This window comes from Pan paniscus, chromosome X (assembly GCF_029289425.2).
Source record: "Pan paniscus chromosome X, NHGRI_mPanPan1-v2.0_pri, whole genome shotgun sequence".
NCBI classification, from domain to species: Eukaryota; Metazoa; Chordata; class Mammalia; order Primates; family Hominidae; genus Pan; species Pan paniscus.
In genome coordinates, this window is record NC_073272.2 from 73,313,111 (window position 1) to 73,338,070 (window position 24,960).

The 24,960-nt window shown below is 39.8% G+C and overlaps 1 protein-coding gene across 4 annotated transcripts in view; it reads left to right on the forward strand.

Moving 5' to 3' along the window:
* CHIC1 (cysteine rich hydrophobic domain 1) overlaps positions 1-24,960 on the forward strand; it is a 115,991-nt gene that overhangs the window by 75,327 nt on the left and 15,704 nt on the right. The gene's annotated exons all lie outside the window — the stretch shown is intronic.

Genomic DNA, 24,960 nt, shown 5'->3' on the forward strand with positions numbered 1-24,960 from the left:
AATTCCCTAACCTAGTAAGAACAACATTCAAATTCAGGAAATACAGAGAACACTACTAAGATATTTCATGAGAAGATCAACCCGAAGACACATGATCATCAGACTCTCCAAGGTCAAAATGAAGGAAAAAGTGTTAAGGCAGCCAGAGAGAAAGGTCAGTTAACCTACAAAGGGAAGACCATCAGACTAACAGTGGATCTCTCAGCAGAAACCCTACAAGCCAGAAGAGAGTGGCGGCCAATATTCAACATTCTAAAAGAAAAGATTTGTCAACCCAGAATTTCATATCCAGACAAATTAAGCTTTTAACTGAAGGAGAAATAAAATCTTTTCCAGACAAGCAAATGCTAAGGGATTTTTTTCACCACCAGGCCTTCCTTGCAAGAGCTCCTGAAGGAAGCACTAAATATGGAAAGGAAAAACTGGAACTAGCCACTGCAAAAACACACCAAAATGTAAAGACCAATGACACCATGAAGAAACTGCATCAACTAGTGTGCAAAATAACCAGCTAGGATCATGATGACAGCATCAAATTCACATATAACAATATTAACCTTAAATGTAAATGAGCTAAATGCCCTAATTAAAAGACACAGAGTGGCACATTGGATAAAGAGTCAAGACCCATCAGTGTGCTGTATTCAGGAGACCCATCTCATGTGCAAAGACACAGGCTCAAAATAAAGGAATGGAGGAATATTTACCAAGCAAATGGAAATCAAAAAAAGCAGGGGTTGCAATCCTAGTCTCTGATAAAACAAACTTCCCAACAAAGATCAAAACAGACAAAGAAGGACATTACATAATGCTAAAAGGATCAATGCAACAAGAAGAGCTAACTATCCTAAACATATATGCACCCAATAAAGGAACACCCAGATTCATAAAACAAGTTCTTAGAGACCTACAAAGAGACTTAGACTCCCACACAACAAAAATGGGAGACTTTAACACCCCACTATCAATATTAGACAGATCAACAAGACAGAAAATTAACAAGGATATTCAGGACTTGAACTCTGCTCTGGACCAAGCAGAACTAATAGACATCTAAAGAACTCTCCACCCCAAATCTGCAGAATATACATTCTTCTCAGTGCCACATGGCACTTATTCTAGAATTGACCACATAATTGGAAGTAAAACACTACTTAACAAATGCAAAGCAATGGAAATCATAACAGTCTCTCAGACCACAGTGCAATCTAATTAGAACTCAGGATTAAGAAACTCACTCAAAAACCACACAACTACATGGAAATTGAAAAACCTGTTCCTGAAAGATTCCTGGATAAATAGCAAAATTAAGGCAGGAATCAAGTTCTTTGAAACCAATGAGAACAATGAGACAACGTACCAGAATCTCTGGGACACAGCGAAGGCAGTGTTAAGAGGGAAATTTATAGCACTAAATGCTCACATCAGAAAACTGGAAAGCTTTGAAATCGACACCCTAACATCACAATTAAAAGAACTAGCGAAGCAAGAGCAAACAAATCCAAGAGCTATCAGAAGACAAGAAATAACTAAGATCAGAGCAGAACTGAAGGAGATAGAGACACAAAAAAACCCTCCAAAAATCAATGAATCTAGGAACTGGTTTTTGAAAAAATTAACAAAATAGACTGGTAGCTAGACTAATAAGGAAGAAAACAGAGAAGAATCAGATAGGCACAATGAAAAATGATAAAGGGGATATCACCACTGACCCCACAGAAATAGAAACTATCCTCAGAGAATACTATAAACACCTCTCCACAAATAAACTAGAAAATCTACAAGAAATTGATAAACTCCTCGACACATACACCCTCCCAAGACTAAACCAGGAAGAAGTCGAATTCTTGAATAGACCAATAACAAGTTCTGAAATTGAAGCAGTAATTAATAGCCTACCAACCAAAAAAAAAAAAAAAAAAAAAGCCCAGAAGCAGACAGATTCACAGCCGAAATCTACCAGAAGTACAAAGAGGAGTTGGTACCATTTCTTCTGAAACTATTCCAAAAAATTGAAAAGGAGGAACTCCTCCCTAACTCATTTTATGAGGCCAGCATCATCCTCATACCCAAACCTGGCAGAGACACAACAAAAAAAGGAAACTTCAGGCCGATATTCCTGATGAACATCGATGCAAAAATCCTCAATAAAATACTAGCAAACCAAATCCAGCAGCACATCAAAAAACTTATACACCACGATCAAGGCAGCTTCATCCTTGGGATACAAGGCTGGTTCAACATACACAAGTCAATAAACGTAATCCATCACATAAACAGAACCAAAGACAAAAACCACATGATTATCTCAATAGATGCAGAAAAGGCCTTTAATAAAATTTCACATTCCTTCATGTTAAAACTCTCAACAAACTAGATATTGTTGGAACATATCTCAATAATTTATAGATATAATGTTATTCCTATCAAACTAACATTCACATTCTTCACAGAATTAGACAAACCCACAGCCAATATCATATTGAATGGGCAAAAGCTGGAAACATTTCCTTTGAAAACCGGCACAAGACAAGGATGCCCTCTCTCACCACTTTTTTTTCAACATAGTATTAGAAGTTCTGGCCAGGGCAATCAGGCAAGAGAGAGAAATAAAGGATATTCAAATAGGAAGAGAGGAAGTCAAACTGTCTCTGTTTGCAGATGACATGATTGTATATTTAGAGAACCCCATTGTCTCAGCGACAAAACTTCTTAAGCTGATAAGTAACTTCAGCAAAGTCTCAGGATACAAAATCAATGTGCAAAAATTACATGCATTCCTATACATCAACAATAGACAAGCAGAAAGCCAAATCATGAGTGAACTCCCAATCACACTTGCTACAAAGAGAATAAAATACCTAAGGATACAGCTACTAAGGGATGTGAAGGACCTTAAGGACCTCTTCAAGGAGAACTACAAACCACTGCTCAAGGAAATGAGAGAGGACACAAACAAATGGAAAAACATTCCATGCTCATGGATAGGAAGAATCAATATGAACATGGCCATACTGCCCATAGTAATTTATAGATTTAATGCTCTTCCCATCAAACTACCATTGACATTCTTCACAGAATTAGAAAAAACTACTTTAAAGTTCGTATGGAACCAAAGAAGAGCGCATATAGCCAAGACAGTTCTAAGCAAAAAGAACAAAGCTGGAGGCATCACACTACCTGACTTTAAACTGTAATGCAAGGCTACAGTAACCAAAACAGCATGGTACTGGTACCAAGACAGACAGACCAATGGAACAGAACAGAGACCTTAGAAATAACACCACACATCTACAACCATCCATTCTTCGATGAACCTGACAAAAACAAGCAACAGGGAAAGGATTTTCTATTCAATAAATGGTGCTGGGAGAACTGGCTAGCCCATATGCAAAAAGCAGAAACTGTACCCCTTCCTTACACCTTATACAAAAATTAACTCAAGATGGAATAAAGACTCAAATGTAAATCCCAAAACCATAAAAGCCTTAGAAAAAAACCTAGGCAATAACATTCAGGACATAGGCATGGGCAAAGACTTCATGACATAAACACCAAAAGCAATTGCAACAAAAGCCAAAATTGACAAATGGGATCTAATGAAACTAAAGAGCTTCTTCACAGCAAAAGAAACTATCATCAGAGTGAATAGGCAACCTACAGAATGGGAGAAAATTTTTGCAGTCTACCCACCTGACCAAGGTCTAATATCCAGAATCTACTAGGAACTTAAATTTACAAGATAAAAACAATGTCATCCAAATGTGGGCAAAGTATATGAACAGACGCTATTCAAAAGAAGACATTTATGTGGCCAACAAACATATGGAAAAAAAGCTCAACATCACTGATCATTAGAGAAATGCAAATCAAAACCACAATAAGATATCATCTCATGCCAGTCAGAATGGCAATTATTAAAAAGTCAATAAACAACAGATGTTGGTGAGGCTGTGAAGAAATAGGAATGCTTTTACATTATTGGTGGAATGTAAATTAGTTCAACCATTGTGGAAGACAGTGTGGTGATTCCTCAAGGACCTAGAACCAGAAATACCATTTGACCCAGCAATTTCATTACTGGATATATACCCGAAGGAACAGAAATCATTCTATTATAAAGATACATGCACACATATGTTTATTGCAGTACTATTCACAATAGCAGTAACATGGAACCAACCAAAATGCCCATCAATTTAAACTAGATAAAGAAAATGTGGTACATATACACCATGGAATACTATGCAGCCATAAAAAGAGATTATTTCCTTTGCAGGGACATGGATAAAGCTGGAAGCCTTCTTCCTCAGTAAACTAACACAGGAACAGAAAACCAAGCACCTCATGCTCTCACTCATAAGTGGGAGTTGAATAATAAGAACACATGGACACAGGGAGGGGAACAACACACTCTGGGGTCTGTTGGGGGGTGTGGGATGAGGGGAGGGAACCTAGAGGACGGGTCAATAGATGCCGCAAACCACCATGGTACATGTATACCTATGTAACAAACCTGCACGTTCAGCACATGTATCCCGGAACTTTAAGTAAAATAAAAAGAAAATCAGTTGGCTGTAAAATATGTGGATTTACTTCAGGGTACTCTGTTCTGTCCTGGTGTATGTGTCTGTTTTTTATGCCAGTTTCATGCTGCTTTGGTTACTGTAGCTTAGTAGTATATTTTGAAATTATTTTAGTGCCTACAGCTTTGTTCTTTTTGTGCAAGATTGCTTTGCTTATTCAGGGTGTTGTGTATTTCCATTCACATTTTATAATTATTTTCTCTTTCTATGAAGAATGTAATTTGTATTGTGATTGGGAATGCACTGAATTTGTATATTGCTTCGGGTAGTATGGACATTTTAACAATATTAATTCTTCTAACCTATTAGCATGGGCTGTCTTTCCGTGTTTTTGTGTGTGTGCCCTTTTTAATTTCTTTCATCAATGTTTTATGATTTTCATTACAGAAATCTTTTACCTCTTTGAGTAAATCTATTCCTAAAAAATTTTTTGTATCTATTGTAAATGGGATTTTTAGAAATTTCTTTTTCAGATTGTTTATTGTTGGCATATAGATATGCTACTGACATTCATGTGTTGATTTTGCATCCTGCAACTTTACTGAATTTGAAAGATTGGTGACATCTTTAGGCTTTCCTAATTATATATGATCATGTCATCTGCAAATAGGACAGTTTTAGTTCTTTCTTCCTTTGTTGCTTTATATTTCTTCCTTTTGCCTTATTGCTGTGGCTAAAACTTCTAGTAAAATTTTGGTCAAAATAGTGAAAGTGGACATCCTGGTTTTGTTCCAGATCTTAAAGGAAACACTTTCAATTTTTCCCTATTTAGTATAATGTTAGCTGTGGTTTTATCATATATGGGCATTATTGTTTTTGAGATATATTTCTTCTGTACTCAGTTTGCTGAGAGTTTTTACTTTGAAGGTTGTTGAATTTTATCAAATGCTTTTTCTGCACTGATTAAAATGATTTATATTTTTACTCTTTTATTCTGTTGATATGGTTTATCACATTTACTGATTGTGTATGTTGCGCTATCCTTACATTCCTGGGATAATCCCACTTGATCATGGTATTTATCTTTTTAATGTGTTGCTAGATATTCATTTTGCTAGTATTTTGTTGAGGACTTTTGCATTTATGTTCATGACGTATATTAGCCTGTAGTTTTTCTCTTGTATTCTTCTCTGGCTTTGGTATCAGGTTAATGCGGGCCTTGTAGAATGAATTAGGAAGCATTTCTTTGTTTTCAGTTTTTTAGAGTAGTTTGAGAGGAATTGTTATTAGTTCTTCTTTAAAAGTTTGGCAGAATTCAGCCATAAAGCCATCCACTCCTGGGCATTTTGTTGTTTTGAGATGTTTTATTGGTGAATGAATCACATTTCACATTATTGGTCTGTTCAGATTTTAGTGTTCTTTCTGATTCCGTCTTGGTAAATTTGTCCAGGAATTTGTCCATTATTTTGGTTTTCCAGTTTGTTGGCATATAGTTCATAACAGTTTCTAGTGATTCTTTTTATTTCTGTAGTATCCCTTATAACGTCTCCTTTTTCAATTTGATTTTATTTATTTGGCTTTTTCTTTTATTTTAAGTTCAAAGGTACATGTGGCAAATATGCAGGTTTGTTACATAGGTAAATGTGTGCCATGATGGTTTGCCGTGCAGATCATCCCATCACCTAGGTATTAAGCCCACCATCCATTAGTTGTTCTTTCTGATACTCTTCATTCTCACCTCCCACCCACTGACAAGCCCCAGTGTGTTGTTCCCCACTGTGTGTCTGTGTGTTCTCATCATTCAGCTCCGATTTATGAGTGAGAATGTGGGTATTTGGTTTTCTCTTCCTCCATTATTTGCTGAGGATAATGGCCTCGAGCTCCATTCATGTCACTTCAAAGGATACAATCGCATTCCTTTTCATGGCTACATAATATTCCGTGGTGGTGGTGTGTGTGTGCGTGTGTGTGTGTATGTGTGTATGTATATATATACACACACACTATATATATACACTATATATACACACATACAAACACTATATACACACAATATTGTGGGTGTGTATATATATGTACATATATATACAATATTGTGTATATATAGTGTGTGTATATATATACATACATATATATACAATATTGTGTATATATAGTGTGTGCATATATATACATATGTATATATACAATATTGTGTATATATAGTGTGTGTGTATATATATAGTGTGTGTGTGTGTGTGTATATATATATATACACACACCACATTATCAAGTCTATCATTGATGGGCATTTCTGTTGATTCCATTGATTCTTTTGATTCTCTCTTTGCTGTTGTGAGTAGTGCTGCAATTAACATATGCATGCTTATCTTTATAATAGAATGATTTATATTCCTTTGGTATATTCCCAGCAATGGGATTGCTGGGTCAAATGGTATTTCTGCCTCTAGGTATTTGAGGACTTGCCACACTCTCTTCCATAATGGTTAAACTAATTTACACTCCCACCAACGGTGTAAAAGCATTCCTTTGCCTCCACAATCTCACTAGCATCTGTTGTTTTTTGACTTTTTAATAATAGGCATTCTAACTGATGTGAGATGGTATCTCATTGTAGTTTTGATTTGCATTACTCTAATGATCAGTGATATTGAGCATTTTTTTATGTTTGTTAGGCATTTGTATGTCTTCCTTTGAGAGGTGTCTGTTTATGTCTTTTGCCCACTTTTTAATGGGTTTTTCTCTTGTAAGTTTGTTTAAGGTCCTTGTAGATGCTAGATATTAGACCTTTTCAGATGGGTGGATTGCAAAAATTTTCTCCTATTCTGTAGATTTTCTGTTCACCCTGATAATAGTTTATTTTGCTGTGCAGAAGCTCTTTAGTTTAACTAGATCCCATTTGTCAATTTTTGCTTTTGTTGCAATTGCTTTTGGCATCTTCATCGTGAAATGTTTGTTCCTGTCTATTTCCTGAATGGTGTTGCCTAGATTTTCTTTTAGGGATTTTATAGTTTGGGGTTTTATATTTAAGTCTTTCATCAGTCTTGAGTTGATTTTTATATATGGTATAAGGAAGAGGTCTATTTTCAGTTTTTTGCATATGGCTAGCCAGTTCTCCCAGCACCATTTCTTAAACATGGAATCCTTTCCCATTGCTTGTTTTTCTCAGGTTTGTCAAACATCAGTTGGTTGTAGGTGTGCAGTCTTAGTTCTGGGTTCTCTATTCTGTTCCAATGGTCTGTGTGTCTGTTCTTGTACCAGTACCATGCTGTTTTGATTACTGTAGCCTTGTAGTATAGTTCAGAGTCAGGTAGCGTGATGCCTCCAGCTTTATTGTTTTTTGCTTAGGATAGCCTTGGCCATTCAAGCTCTTTTTTTGTGTCATATGAATTTTAAAATAGTTTTTATAAGTCTGTGAAGAATGTCAGTGGTAGTTTAATGGGAATAGCATTGCATTTATAAATTGCTTTGGGCAGTGTGGTTATTTTCACAATATTGATTCTTCCTATCCATGAGCATGGAATTTTTTCCACTTGTTTGTGTCATTTCTGATTTCTTTGAGCAGTGTTTTGTAGCTCTCCTTGAAGAGGTCCTTTACTTCCCTTGTAGGCTATATTCCTAGGTATTTTATATTCTTTTTTTAATTTTTTTTTTTTTGAGACAGAGTCTTACTCCATCACCCAGACTGGAGTGCAGTGGCACGATCTCGGCTCACTGCAAGCTCCACCTTCCGGGTTCACGCCATTCTCCCACCTCAGCCTCTGGAGCAGCTGGGACTACAGGTGCCCGCCACCATGCCCGGCTACTTTTTTTTATTTTTTAGTAGAGACAGGGTTTCACCATGTCAGCCAGGATGGTCTTGATCCCCGAACTCATGATCCACCCGCCTCGGCCTCCCAAAGTGCTGGGATTACAGGTGTGAGCCACTGCGCCCAGCCGTATTTTATACTCTTATTGTGGAAATTGTGAATGGGAGTTCATTCATGATTTGGCTCTTGGCTTGCCTGTTGTTGGTGTATAGGAATGCCAGTGATTTTTGCACATTGATTTCGTATCTTGTAACTTTCCTGAAGTTGCTTATCAACTTAAGCTTTTGGGCTGAGACATTGGGATGTTCTAGATATAGAATCAGGTCAACTGCAAATAAAGATAGTTTAACTTCCTCTCTTGATATTTGAATATGCTTTATTTCTTTTTCTTGCCTAATTGCCCTAGTCAGAACTTCCAATACTATGTTGAATAGGAATGGTGAGGGGGCATTCTTGTGTTTTCCCAATTTTCAAGGAGAATGCTTCCAGCTTTTGCTCATTCAGTATGATATTGGCTGTAGATTTTTCATTTATGGCTCTTATCATTTTGAGGTATATTCCTTCAATGTCTAGGTTATTGAGAGCTTTTAACATAAAGGGATGTTGAATTTTATTGAAGGCCTTTTTTTGTCTATTGAGATAATTATGTAGTTTTTTTCTTTACTTCTGTTTATGTGATGAATCACATTTTTTGATTTGTATACGTTGAACCAACCTTGTATTCCAGGGAGAAAGACAACTTGATCATGGTGGATAAGCCTTTTAATGTGCTGCTGGATTTGGATTGCCAGTATTTTGTTGAGGATTTTTGCATTGATGTCGTCAAGGATATTGGCCTGAAGGTTTTTTTGTTGTTGTTGTGTATCTGCCATTTTGGGGGTATTAGGATGATGCTGGCTTCATCAAATAAATTAGGGAGGAGTCTCTCCTTTTCAATTTATTGGAATAGTTTTAGTAGGAATGGTACGAGCTCTTCTTTGTACCTCTGCTAGAATTCAGCTGTGAATCCTGGTCCTAGGTTTTTTTTTTTTTTTTTTTTTTTTTTTTGGTTGGTAGGCTATTTATTACTGCCACAACTTCAGAACTCATTATTGGTCTATTCAGGGATTCACTTTCTTCCTGGTTCAGTCCTGGGAGGTTGTATGTGCCCAGGAAAATATCCGTTTCTTCTTTATTTTCTAGTTTATGTGTATAGAGGTATTTATAGTATTCTCTGATGGTTTGTTGTATTTCTGTGTGGTCAGTGGTGTTATTTTCCTTATCATTTCTGATTGTGTTTACTTGATAATCTTCTCTCTTTTTTTCTTTATTAGTCTAGGTAGAATTCTATTTTATTATTTAAAAAAAAATCCATCTCCTGGATTTGTTTTTTGAAGGTTTCTTTTTGTGTCTCTATCTCTTTCAGTTCCACTCTGATCTTGCATATTTCTTATCTGCTACTAAATTTGGCATGTTTGTTCTTGGTTCTCTAGTTCTTTTTGTTGTGATGTTAGGTTGCTAACTTGAGGTCTTTCTAGCATTTTGATGTGGGCATTTAGTGCTATAAATTTCCCTCTTAACACTGCTTTAGCTGCATCCCAGAGATTCTGGCACATTTTATCTTCGTTCTCATTTGTTTAAAGAACTTCTTGATTTCTTTCTGCCAAGTCTGACTGGCAGACCCTGGCCAAGCAATGGATGAAAAAATTTATGCAGACACAGGTTTTTTGCCTGGCCGTGTGGCTAGGGGACCAGGCCACCCACAGACACTGAGGAGGGTGCCATAAAGAGTCCCAGCAGCCATGGCCCTGACAAGCCAGTGCTGCGGGGATTTATTTAGCACAGGTTTAATGACAAAGGCTTTGAGTCAACGTACTTGTGGGTAATTAACATGGTCACCTCCCTGGAGAGAGCAGCACTGCACACAAATGATTAAAGGCCAGGTTCCAAGGCCTAAGTAAAGTAACTTATCTAGATCAATTCCTTTACACTTCCTTGTTATCTACCTCTTGCTCTCAGGCTCTGGATAAGAGAATTTGGCTGCCTTCAGTCAAATTATCTTTCAAAGCTTTTGCAAAACCTGGCCTTCCAAGAAGGTTTGTGTTTTTCCTATAATTTCTCCCACCACCCTGAATGATCTCCTACATTTTCCCCTTTTCTTTTTTTTTTTTTTTTTTTGCATCAGGAATTTTGTTGATTGAAGAGTACAGATGTGTGCAGCAATGTAACTATGAATCTTTTGTGTCCGACCTGGGACAGGGCACGTTCTAAGGTGATAAGAGCAGAGGAACCTTGCCAATCGCATGTCAAATTGACTGGCAGGAATGCCTTAGATTGTCTCCTTAATACCATGACACTTGCAATTTAAATTAGATATATTGTAATTAGTGATACAAGAGGCGAACCAAGCCTGTCCCTGCACTCAGGTCACAAACGTGGAGTTTTGGGATGTAATGGAAATATTGGTTCCCATAAGGAAAACATATGGTTGGGTAGTGCAAATCAGGCACTGATCAGTGTGATTATGAAAAAATGTCATAGTGTAATTGTGACTGGAATTATGATATGTCCCATGCCAGGTGTTAAGGGAGGTGCTAAGATGTCCCAGGCACCATAAAGTGTCTTGGGGTGGCATGGACTCTACTTGGGGTCTGGGATACCCCATTACCCTATCGGCCCAAATTATAGGGGAGCAGGACGTGGCTACGAAACTGTCATTGATGCCATGATAGACGCGGACATCAGTATGATCACCCTGAAATGGCTGTGGGAGCTCCAGTCTAAGATGTTATAATTGCCTAACTGGAGGCTACGGGCTTGTCCCCCAAGACAGACCTCCCAGCCAAAGTGGAATCCATTACTTTCTTGGCTTTGTTCTTTAGCACAGAGAGGAATGCTGGGGAAAGTAGCATTGGTGGCATTGCCCAGTTTGAGGCTACCTGCAACTAAGACTGTTAAGGCATTTCCTTTACCATGATGTAGCCATAATTGTGTTTGGGCAGGTACACAGTAAGGGTTAGAACTTTTATAATTTACACACAGTAGGAGGATAGTGGAGTGATATGTAGTGTTACCTGGCACCTTAGTCCAATGTGTGCCATTAATGAGGGACCCCACTGGGGGTAAATCTATTCCTCCTAGCCAAGCAGTTACATTATTAGAGGCTGGAAAGGGGGTGTCTGCCCAGGTGACAGGGCGGAAGAAAGGCGGATGCAAGGTATGAGCCCAATAGAGTGTAGCAGGTACAGGTTGCAGACAAAGCAAGAGCATAAAAAGGATTAATACCCTACGCGAGTTGCAGTGTACAACAGAGAGCATAGCAAGGAACAGATTATCTGGAGTGAATGGTGTCTTGTGTCCAGAGCAGAATTTGCTCAGCCTCCAGAGTTGTCTTCTTCAGCATTCCCCAGATAATGTCCAGGGCTTGTGTCGTCCAAGGGAGCTGCATCATCTGGGTCTGCAGATCCTGCAGGGTCATTTTCTTCATTTCTGGTACCGGGTTGGGTCCTAGCCACGCCATGGTATGGTTTGATGCATCGTGCTGGAATCCAAAGAGGACCTGAGGGGGTATGAACACAAGCATATCCTCTTCCCCACATTAACAAATTATTTGGACCACACCATACATTACTGTTTATGTCTCTCCATAAAACGGTGGGCTTTATGTCTTGAGAGGTTTTAGCAAAGTGCTTTTCTACAGCTGATTGAAATTTATCATTTAAATTTAAGAAATCAAGGGTAAATAAGGCTTGTGCTAGTGGTGTTGCAGGGTCCTTACTCATAGTCCTCCTTTTTTGTTTTTTGAGCATATTTTTAAGGGTGGCGTGGGTACGTTCTACTATGGCCTGTCCTTGGGGGTTATACAGGATGCTTGTGGAATGTTGGATGTTCCATGTGTGACAAAATTGTTGAAATTGTGAGCTGGCATAAGCCATACCATTGTCAGTTTTAATTTTTGTGGGCTGCCCCATAAAGGCAAAAGTTAAAAGAAGATGTTTAATGACGTGTCAGGTGGACTCTCCAGGAAAGGCATGAGTGCTAATTAAGTGAGAATCGGTATCAACAGATACATGTACATATCTTAGTTTTCCAAATTCAGGGATGTGTGTAACATCTGTTTGCCATAACTGATTAGGTTTTAGTCCTCTAGGGTTAACACCTCTTGAAGGAGGGGACATGCCTGTGAGCTGGCAATCTGGGCATTGCAGGATAATTTATTTAGCTAGTCTCTGGGTAAGTTGAAATTGTTAAGTTTCTCCAATTTTGGTGGAAAAATTGATGCAATTGGGTGGCTTGATCAAGCAGTGATGTCATAACTTGTAAGTCTGCTTGATCATTGCCATTAGCCAATGGGCCAGGCAGTGAGCTGTGGGCTCAAATATGTGATATTTGGATGTGTACATTGATCTAGCAGTTGCTGAGGTCGAAGAAAAAGCGCACACAGAGTGGGCTCCAGAGTGGACTTCATGAGGGCTGTTTCAAGGTTCTGCAGTAAATAAACAGAATAAGCAGAGTCACTAACAATATTGATGGGCTGAGCAGAAAAAGTTTCCAGGGCTCCAACTTCAGCTCTGAGTGCTAGTAAATCCAGAATGAGTGAGGGAATTATGCGGTCTCCACCAAACAGCCACTTTTCCATGTTTACCAGAGTCATTCGTAAACAGTGTTAAAGCGTTAGGTATGGGGGAGTGAAATATTTTTGTAGGCAAAACCACAGAAGTATGCTAGATGATGAGTTAGTGGGTTCAGCGCACCAGCATGGCACATGTATACATATGTAACTAACCTGCACATTGTGCACATGTACCCTAAAACTTAAAGTATAATAATAAAAAATAAAAAAATAAAAATAAATAAATAAATAAAAATAAATAAACAATTAAAAAAAAGAAGTATGAGGTAAGAACTGAAGTAGTTTATCAGCAGGAAGGGCATGCTCTATATGGCCTGGTAATCAGAAAGTGCTATTTGCAGGTCTGAAGATAATGGCAATACTGCTTCGAATTGCTTTTTACTTAAAGGAATTCTGATGACATCAGGGTCATAACCTAGCAACTGATTGCATTGTCTGCCACCTGAATGGATGACTTTACTAACTATTTGGATATAGGGAGAGAGTGTTTTAGTCCCAGTAGTGAGCAAAAAAACCTGTTCTAGAAAGCTCAGCCCTGGGGGCATCTGTCCTGTTAACCCTATTGGGGAATGTTTAGTGGGAAAAACAAACAACTGAACTGAATATTGTGGATCTTATGCGATCTAGTTGCCTCTGAGAAATAGCTTGCTCTATTTCTTCTATTTCCCTTTTTGCTGCAGGAGTTAAATACCTTGGAGAGTCTAGGGAAGCATCACCCTTTAAGATAGAAAACAGGTTTTGTAACTTATCAGTAGTTTTGCCCAAGATGAGGTGAAGTCAGTTAATATCGCCTAGTAATTTCTGATAATCATTTAAGATGTGCAAGTTGCTAGTATTTAATTTAACTCTTCTGAGGTCTTACTGACCAGGAAGTTAGTATGTACCTGAGATATTTCCAAGGAGAGAACATTTGTAGTTTTTCAGGTGCTATGATTAAACCTCTTAACTGTATTCTTTACAACAGGGGCGTATAAACTTAAAAATACTGGCTCATTGGGGCTGCTAGTAGAATATCATCCATAAAATGAATAATTGTGCAATTAGGAAATTATTTTCTATTGGGGATCAAAGCTTGATTTACATGATACTGACACGTGGTAGGACTGTTCAGCATTCCTTGAAGAAGCACTTTCCAGTGAAATTGGCGAGCTGGCCTTTCATTATTGATAGCTGGTATTGTAAACAGAAATTTTTCTCTGTCCTGTTCTGCAACGGGAATAGTATAAAAACAGTCTTTTAAGTCAATAACAACTAAGGCCAATCTTGAGGAATCACCATGGGGGAAGGGAGGCCCTGTTGAAGGGGTCCCATAGGTTGCAAATTAGCATTGATAGCCCATAGGTCATGCAAAAGTCTCCATTTACCAGACTTTTGGGGAATGACGAAAATGGGCGAATTCCAAGGGCTTTTTGATTGTTCTATGTGGCCGGCTTTTAATTGCTCAACTAATTCATGGGCTCTTTGTAATTTTTCTCCCTTTAAAAGCCACTGTGCTACCCAAATTGGATCTTGAGAGAGCCATGTCAGGGGTAGGGGAAGGATAATAACAGTGCCCTTTATTAGAAAGGGGTCTGCAGAGTGACTCCCCCATTGGGCTAATAGGTCTCGTTCCCCAAAGATTAACAGGGATGGGCATGATTAGAGGTTGTATAAGTGCCTTTCTTCCCTCTGAATTGCAACATGTTAGGGGGCATGTGCTCTGCTTGGCTGTGTGTGCTTCCCTGACGCTGACAATTTTTTGTTTCTGAGTGACCCAAGGCCAAGTTTCTGTCCAGTTTTGATGACTAATTATCGAAATGTCCGCCCCTGTGTCCAATAAGCCAGAAAAATTTTTATTTCCAAGTTTTAAGGTAATCATGCGTCTCTGATCAGTGATTAATTGGTTCAGATATACTCCTGTGGCTCCCGTGCTTCCAAAACTTCCCTTTCCCCTTTCTTTTCCCTGGGCATTGGGGACCCAGTACGGTAAAGTATTAACTGAGCTATCTTTGATCCAGGGGGAAGAATATGCAGACCTTTACATTCCATCATAACTAGTATCTCACCTTGATAATCACTACCCCAGTAAGCACATTAATTCCTTTACTGGATAGACTTAATCGCCCTAGGACTAATCCCACTGTTCCTGGAGGCAGGGGCCCCAGATCCCAGTTGCAACCCTTTTAGGGTCTTCTCCTTCTTTTAGCCCTGATTCTTTGGGGCAGAGTAAGTCCAGTCCTGTGCTCCCAGTGGTGGCAGCTCTGAGAGAGAGGACTGTGGGCTTTTCATCTGACCGAGGAAAGCCACTGGCATTGCTCCAATTTAGAACAGGGCCTGGGACCAGTCCCTCATGAAGTTTCCCACCTGATTACTTATGGGGTTGCTGTTTTTATCAATTTGGACCTGCATTGATTTGCCCAATGTTTCCCTTTTTGCATCGGGGCATATAGAAAGGGGTTGTTTTCCTGAGTTACCTTAGTCTCTATTATTGGGGGGCATTCCCACTTCATATGACCTGGCTCTCCACGTAGAAAACAATTTGGGTTCCTCTCACTTTTCACTTCAGGAGGCCTTAATGCCATAGCCAATATTTTGCTTTGTGTGTTTTAGTCCCCACCAGTTGACATGCTCGTATAAGTTCCCCAACTGTGGCTGCCTTTCCTCTGATTGCCTGCCTTGCTTGCTGGCAGTTGATGTTAGCATTTTCATAAGCCAGTTGCAACAATAAGATACTAGTGGCCTGGGTGTGACTAATTTGTCTCTTAATTGCCTGGGTTAACCAATTGATAAATTCAACAAATGGCTCCTGAGGCCCTTGTCGAACATTTACAAAAGATCCCTGTTGAACTCCACTTTGGGGAATTCAGTCCCAAGCCCTGAGATCACACAAAGACACTTGTGTATAGACCTGGGGATCAAAATTTAGTTGTTGTTGTTCATCGAATGGGGACCCCCTCCCCTGGAGCATAGCAGTGGTTGTGTCTCGCCTGGCCACTTGATTCTGGTTGGCTTGTTGTTCGCACAACTCATCATATTCTGCCCTCCAGAGGAGGTATTGGCTGGGCTCCAAAGTTGTTTTAGCTAGCACTGACTAGTCCCATGGGGTCATACAGAAGTTGTCTGCCATGGCTTCAATTATTCCTTTCATAAATGGGCTAGCAACTCCATTTGCTTTAATGCTTTTTATCTTTTTATAAACGTTAAAAGAAATGGGTTCATATACCTGATTGCCTTGTCAATTTTGCATTAACAGGCAGGCCAAGAGCTCCCCTTCTAATGCCACTTGCCTAAGACAGGGTCCCATAGCTGCAGTGTATCCCTTGTCTTTTTTCCAATTTATTGGAGGACGGGGCTCAGGCAAAACCTCCGTTTCCTCTTTGTTATTTTTGCCCAGAAACGGCAAGGCTGAGGGAGGTGGAGGTGGAAAGGTAGGTGATGGTTCCTCTTCCCTCCCCCTTTTAGGCTCTTCTGTGTATAGTGGGACCAAAGCAGCCCTTACTAAAGCCCATACTGTTAGAGATGTTACTGGGACCCATTGCCCTTGTACATGATGTTCTTGAAGATTTCTCTTCACTTGTTCCCAGAGCTCTACATCTACCATACCTTCTTCCAGGAATCATGGGTTATGGGAAACAAAAGTTTGCATTAGGTTCCTTAATTGAGCCTGCAAAACCGAGGCTCCACTAGCTTTAAGCAGCTGTTTCAATACTTTTATATACTGTTGCTGTTGAGCTGATAACTGTTGTCCCATGATGAAACCCTAGCCTGAACAACGTCCTCAAACTTGCAAACCCCGAGCAGGCACCAGTGACTTACTGACTGTGCAGTCTCTTCATCTTCGTTTTCAAGGGTTCCGTTGCGACCCATTGCAGCTATTTCTCACACAGGGCACCAGCTGCCGGGTCTGACCAGCAGACCGTGGCAGAGTGACAGATGAAAAAATGTACGCAGACACAGGTTTTTTGCCTGGTCGCATGGCTAGGGGACTGGGGCACCCACAGACACCAAGGAGGGCATCATAAAGAGTCCCAACAGCCACGGCCCTGACAAGCCAGTGCTGCAGGGATTTATTTAGTACAGATTTAATGACAAAGGCTTTGAGTCAACACACTTGTGGGTAATTAACATGGTCGCCCCCCTGGAGAGAGCAGTCCTGCAAACAAATGATTAAAGGCCAGGTTCTGAGGCCTAAGTAAACTAACCTATCTAGATCAATTCCTTTACACTTCCTTGTTATATACTATTTGCTCTCAGGCTCTGGATAAGAGAATTTGGCTGCCTTCAACCAAATTATCTTTCGAAGCTTTTGCAAAACCTCCTGGCCTTCCAAGAAGGTTTGCATTTTTCCTATAATTTCTCCCACCACCATAACCAATCTCCTACATCTGCCTTAATTTCTTTATGTACCCAAGAGTCATTTAGGAGCACATTGTTCAGTTTCGATGCAGTTGTGTGATTGTATTGGGGAGTTTATTATGTATTAACTTACACAATCACAAGGTCCCACAATAGGCTGTCTGCAAGGTGAGGAGGAAGGAGAGACCATCCAAGTCCCAAAACAGAAGAACTTGGAGTCCAATGTTCAAGGGTAGGAAGCATCCAGCATGGGAGAAAGATGTAGGCTGGGAGGCTAGGCCAGTCTATCCTTTTCACATTTTTCTGCCTGCTTTAAATTTATTGGCAGCTGATTAGATTGTGCCCACCAGATTAAGGGTGGATCTGCCTTCCCCAGCCCACTGACTCAAATGTTAACCTCTTTTGGCAACACCATCACAGTCACACCCAGGATCAATACTTTGTATCCTTCAGTCCAACGAAGTTGACACTCAGTAATAACCCTCACAGTGGTTTTGAGTGAATTTCTTAATCTTGTGTTCTAATTTGATTGTTCTGTGCTCTGAGAGACTATTATGATTTCTGTTCTTTGCATTTGCTGAGGAGTGTTTTACTTCCAATTATGTGATCAATTTTAGAGTAAATACCATGTGGCGATGAGAAAAATGTATATTCTGTTGTTTTGGGGGTGGAAAGTTATTAGATATCTATCAGGTCCACTTGATCCAGAGGTGAGTTTAAGTCCTGAATATCTGTTAATCTTCTATCTCAATGATCTGTCTAATAGTGCCAGTGGGGTGTTAAAGTCTTTCACTATTATTGTGTGGGAGTCTAAGCATTTTGAAAGTCTCTAAAAACTTGCTTTATGAATATGGGTGCTAGTGTATTGGTTGCATATATATTTAGGTAGTTAGCTCTTCTTGTTGAATTAAACCCTTTACCATTATGTAATGCCCTCCTTTGTCTTTTTTGATCTTTGTTGGTTTAAAATCTGTTTTTTCAGAAACTAGGATAGCAACCCCTGCTTTTTTCTGCTTTTCATTTGCTTAGTAAATTTTCTTCCATCCCTTTATTTTTAGCATATTTTTGTCTTTGCATGTAGGATGGGTCTTTTGAAGACAGCATACCAATATGTCTTTGTTCTTTATCCAGCTTGTCATTCTGTGTCCTTTAATTGGGGCATTTAGCCATTTACATTTAAGGTTAGTGTTATTATGTATGGATTTGATTTTTTTCATCATGATGTTAGCTGGTTATTTTGCAAACTTGTTTATGTGATTGCTTCATTGTGTCACTGGTCTATGTACTTAAGTATGTTTTTGTAGTGGCTGATGACAGTTTTTCCTTTCCATATTTAGTGCTTTCTTCAGGAGCTCTTGCAGGGGAAGTCTGGAGGTAACAAATTCCCTCAGCATCTGCTTGTCTGAAAAGGATTTTATTTCCCTTTTGCTTATGAAGCTTAGTTTGGCTGGACATGAATTTGGGGGTTGGAAATTCTTTTCTTTAAGAATGTTGAATATTGACCCCTGATTTCTTCTGGCTTGTAAGGTTTTTCACTGAGAGGTCTGCTCTTAGTCTCATGGAAGACTGCTCTTAGCCTTCCCCTTGTATGTGACTTGGCCTTTCTCTCTGGCTACCCTTAACATTTTTTCTCTCATTTCAACCTTGGAGAATCTGATGATCATGCATTGGGGATGATCTCGTGGAGTATCTTACTGGGTTTCTCTGCATTTCTTGAATTTGAATGTTAGCCTGTCTAGCTAGTTTGGGGAAGTGCTCTTGGATGATATCCTCAAGTATGTTTTCCAACTTGGTTCCATTCTCCCAGTTTCTTTCAGGTACCCCAATCAGTCATAGATTTGGTCGCTTTACATAATTCCATATTTCTCAGAGGTTTTGTTCATTCCTTTTCATTCTTTTATCTGTATTGTCATCTGCCTGGCTTATTTCAGAAAGATAGTCTTCCAGCTGTGACATTCTTTCCTTTGTTTGGTCTACTTTGCCATTAATACTTGTGATTCTGTTGTGAAGTTCTTGTATATTTTTCAGGTCTAACATGTCAGTTATTTTCCTCTCTAAACTGGCTATTTTGGCTGTCAGCTCCTGTATTGTTTTATCATGATTCTTAGCTTCTTGGCATTGGGTTACAACATGCTCCTTTAGCTTAGCAAATTTCATTATTACCCACCTTCTGAAGCCTACTTCTGTCATTTCAGCTATGTCAGCCTCAGTCCAGTTCTGAGCCCTTGCTGGAGAAGTGTTGTGGTTATTTGGAGGAACAGGGGCACTCTGGATTTTTTAGTTTTTAGCATTTTTTTGTTCTTTCTCATCCTTGTGGGATTATCTACCTTTGATTTTTGAGGTTGCTGACATTTGGATGGGGTTTTTGTGTTTTTTTATTGTTGTTTTCTCTCTGTTTTTCTTCTGACAGTCTGGCCTCTGTTCCATAGGGCTGCTGCAGTTTGCTGGGGGTCCGCTCTAGACCCTAGTTGCCTCAGTTTTCTCATACCTGGAGGTATCACTAGTGAATACTGCAAAACAGAAAAGATGGCAGTCAGCCTATTCCTCTGGAAGCTCCATTCCAGGGCAGTACTGACCTTTTGCCAGCCTGAACATGTCTGTAGGAGGTGACTGGAGACCCGTTTGGTGGTCTCTCCCAGTCAGGAGGAACAAGATCAGGCACCTACTTAAGCATTCTGGCTGCATTTTGGCAGAGCAGCTGTGCTGTGTTGGTGATCCCTTCAGCCCCCGGTCAGTTTGGGCTTTTCGAGGACCACAGGCTAGACTAGCTGATAAGCCCAAACAGCCAAGTTGGCAGCCTGCCTCGCCCCTCAGGCATTCCATCCCAGGGAGAGGTGGGGAGGGGTGGCCAGAAGTTCCAGCTGGGAGGACGCACCTCAGGAGGAGGAGTGGATCAGGGTCCCACTTAAAGAAGCAGTCTGGTCATGCCTTAACAGAACAGCTGTGTCATAGTGGGGAATCACGTCTGCCCCTGTGCGCTTGGACTCTCCAAAGCTAGCAGGCTGGAACAGCTGAGTGACCAACCAACCCAAGTGGTGGCTTTCCTCTCTCCCGGGCACTCCATCCCAGGGAGAGATCAGAGCTCTGTCCCTAATAGGTTCCAGCAGGCATGGCTGAAAGGTCCTGCTGGGAGGTTCTGCCCAGTGAGGAGGAATGGATCAGTGCCCTGCTTAAAGAAGCAGTCTGGCTACAATCTGGCAAAGCCACTATGTTGCATTACTCAGGGGACCCTTCCTCATCTGAATTGTTTGGACTCTCTAAGCCCACATGGTGGAACTGCTGAGCTGTCCAATCAACCCAGGTGGTGACCCTCCTCCTCCACCCCCTGCCCACCCCCCACCACACTATGTCTCAGGGAGAGATCAGAGCTCTATCCCTAATAGTTGCCTGCAGGCGTGGCTGGAGGATCCGCCTGGGAGGTCCTGCCCAGTGTGGAAGAATGGATTTGGTCCCACTTAAAGAAGCAGTCTGGTGACAATCTGGCCAAGCCACTGTGCTGCGTTGCTGGGGAACCCCTTTCTCCTCCAGACCATTTGGACTCTACAAAGCCCACAGGCTAGAACAGCTGAGTCGACCAAATGGCAGAGATGGCACCTATCCCTCTCCCTGTTGCCTGAGGCTGACTAGGATTCCAAGCCAGTGGTTATTATCTTGTGAAGTGAGGTGGAAATGGGGCCTGCAGAACATGCTGCTCGGCTCCCTGGACTCTACCCCCTTCCTAGGCATATATGCAGACCTCCTGTCTTGCCTGAGTTGCAGACACATTCATTGGGGATCTCCGGGTCAGAGTATGCAAAGCTCTTGGGTCTTTGTGCATGCCGGAGCAGCCACTCTGCAAGACTCCATACAGCTCTGTGTCGGACCCAAGGCTCTGGTGGCATGGGCTCACAAGGAGATCTCCTGACCTGTGGGTTGCAAAGATCCGTGAGAGAAGCATGGTTTCCCAGGGTCACACAGTCACTCACTGTTTCCTTTGGCTGGGGGTGGGGTTTCTCTTGGCTCCATGTCACTCCCAGGTGGGCCATTGCCCCACCCTGCTTTTGTTCTCTGTGTGTCGAGTTATTTCTCTAATCAGTCCCAACGTGAGAACCTAGATATTTCAGTTGAAGGTGCTATATTCACTCACCCCTTTCATTCCTCTCCTTGAGAGTGGTGGACCACAGCTGCTTCTAATCGGCCATCTTGGCCCTCCCCTTTATTTGGCTTTTCTCTTTTTCTCTTAGTCTAGCTGATGGTTTGTCTACTTTATCTTTTTAAGAACCAACTTTTTCTTTCATTTATCTTTCATATTTTTTAGTCTCTATTTTTTTCTGCTTTGATCTATATTATTTTTTCTACTAAAATTAGTAGACTAATTTTAGGTTTGGTTGGTTCTTGCTTTTCTAGTTCCTTGAGGTGCATCATTATATTCTTTCTTTCTTTCTTCTATTCTTTCTTATATTTCTTTCTATCTTATATTCTTTCTTTCAAATCTACTGTTTTGATGTAGGCATTTATTGCTATAAACTTCTTAGTATTGCTTTTGCTGTATCTTACAGGTTTTGGTATGTTTTTCCTTTTTATTTGTTTTTGGAAACTTATTTTCTCCTTAATTTCTTTATTGACCTAGTGGTCTTTCAGGAGCACATTATTTAATTTCCATGTATTGGTACAGTTTCCAAATTTCCTCCTGTTATTGATTTCTGGTTTTATTCTGTGGTGGTCTGAGAAGATACTTGATATGATTTTGATTTTCTTACATTTGAGACAGTTTTTTACTTAACATGTTTTTTGTCATGGAAAATGTTCCATGTGCTGATGAGAAGAATGTGTATCCTGCAATTGTTGGATGAAATGTTTTGTAAATGTCTATTAGGTCTATTTGGTCTATAGTGCAGTTTAAGTCTGATGTTTGTTTTTTAAGTGCAGTTTTATAGTGCAGTTTAAGTCTCATGATGTTTCTCTGTTCAGATGATCTGTCTAGTATCTCCTGGCCTGCAAGGTTTCTGCTGAGAAATCTCCTGTTAGTTGATGTGAATTCCCTTATATGTGACTTGCTGCATTTCTCTTGCTGTTTTTAGAATTCTGATTCTGACTTTGACAGTTTGACTATGATGTGCCTTGAAGACGACCTTTTCAGTTGAATCTCTTTTGGAGTCTTTGAGCTTTCTGTATTTGGATGTCTATATCTCTCCCAAGACTTGGGAAGTTTTCAGTTATTATTTCATTGAATACGATTTTCATCCATCTCTTCTCTTCTAGAACTCCCACACGTCAAAAATTTGTTTGCTTGATGGTGTCACAAAGGCTTTCTTTATTCTTTTTCCTTTTATCTTGTTTTTCCTGCCTAGGTTATTTCAAAAGATTTGTCTTCAAGTTCAGAAATTGTATTTTGCCTGTCTAGTCTATTGTTGAAGCTCTCTATTGTATCTTTAATGTCATTCATTGAATTCTTCAGTTCTAGAATTTCTGTTTTGTTCTTTTTAATGATATCTTTGTTGGATTTCTCATCTAGATTTTTAATTGCTTTCCTGAGTTTTAAATCTTGTTTGTTATCTTATATCTCAGTTTCCTTTTTCTATTAGTATTTATTTATTTTTATTTTTTGTGCTTGTTCTTTTTTTTAATTTTATTATTATTGTACTTTAAGTTTTAGGGTACATGTGCACAACATGCAGGTTTGTTACATATGTATACATGTGCCATGTTGGTGTGCTGCACCCATTAACTCATCATTTACCTTTAGGTATATCTCCTAATGCTATCCCTCCCCTCTCCCACACCCCACAACAGTCCCCGGTGTGTGATGTTCCCCTTCCTGTGTCCACGTGTTCTCATTGTTCAATTCCCACCTATGAGTGAGAACATGCGGTGTTTGGTTTTTTCTCCTTGCGATAGTTTGCTGAGAATGATGGTTTCCGGTTTCATCCATGTCCCTACATAGGACATGAACTCATCATTTTTTATGGCTGCATAGTATTCCATGGTGTATATATGCCACATTTTCTTAATCCAGTCTATTGTTGTTGGACATTTGGGTTGGTTCCAAGTCTTTGCTATTGTGAATAGTGCCACTATAAACATACGTGTGCATGTGTCTTTATAGCAGCATGATTTATAATCCTTTGGGTATATACCCAGTAATGGGAAGGCTGGGTCAAATGGTATTTCTAGTTCTAGATCCCCGAGGAATCGCCACACTGACTTCCACAATGGTTGAACTAGTTTACAGTCCCACCAACAGTGTAAAAGTGTTCCTATTTCTCCACATCCTCTCCAGCACCTGTTGTTTCCTGACTTTTTAATGATCACCATTCTAACTGGCGTGAGACGGTATCTCATTGTGGTTTTGATTTGCATTTCTCTGATGGCCAGTGATGATGAGCATTTTTTCATGTGTTTTTTGGCTGCATAAATGTCTTCTTTTGAGAAATGTCTGTTCATGTCCTTCGCGCACTTTTTGATGTGGTTTGTTTTTTCTTGAAGTCCTTGCCCATGCCTATGTCCTGAATGGTATTCCCTAGGTTTTCTTCTAGGGTTTCTATGGTTTTAGGTCTAACATGTAAGTCTTTAATCCATCTTGAATTAATTTTTGTATAAGGTGTAAGGAAGGCACCCAGTTTCAGCTTTCTACATATGGCTAGCCAGTTTTCCCAGCACCATTTATTAAATAGGAAATCCTTTCCCCATTGTTTGTTTTTCTCAGATAGTTGGAGATATGCGGCATTATTTCTGAGGGCTCTTTTCTTTTACATTGATCTATATCTCTGTTTTGGTACCAGTACCATGCTGTTTTGGTTACTGTAGCCTTGTAGTATAGTTTGAAGTCAGGTAGCATGATGCCTCCAGCTTTGTTCTTTTGGCTTAGGATTGACGTGGCGATGCGGGCTCTTTTTTGGTTCCATATGAACTTTAAAGTAGTTTTTTCCAATTCTGTGAAGAAAGTCCTTGGTAACTTGATGGGGATGGCATTGAATCTATAAATTACCTTGGGCAGTATGGCCATTTTCACGATACTGATTCTTCCTACCCATGAGCATGGAATGTTCTTCCATTTGTTTGTATCCTCTTTTATTTCATTAAGCAGTAGTTTGTAGGTCTCCTTGAATAGGTCCTTCACTTCCCTTGTAAGTTGGATTCCTAGGTATTTTATTCTCTTTGAAGCAATTGTGAATGGGAGTTTACTCATGATTTGGCTCTCTGTTTGTCTATTATTGGTGTATAAGAATGCTTGTGATTTTTGTACGTTGATTTTGTATCCTGAGACTTTGCTGAAGTTGCTTATCAGCTTGAGGAGATTTTGGGCTGAGACGATGTGGTTTTCTAGATATACAATCATGTCATCTGCAAACAGGGACAATTTGGCTTCCTCTTTTCCTAATTGAATACCCTTTATTTCCTTCTCCTGACTAATTGCCCTGGCCAGAACTTCCAACACTATGTTGAATAGGAATAGTGAGAGAGGGCATCCCTGTCTTCTGCCCATTTTCAAAGGGAATGCTTCCAGTTTTTGCCCATTCAGTATGATTTTGGTTGTGGGTTTGTCATAGATAGCTCTTACTATTTTGAGATATGTCCCATCAATACCTAATTTATTGAGAGTTTTTTTTTGTTTTTGTTTTTGTTTTTTTTTTTAAGTTTAACTTCACCCGTTTATCTTCACTACATTTTACAACATGTGTGTGATATCAGTATAAAG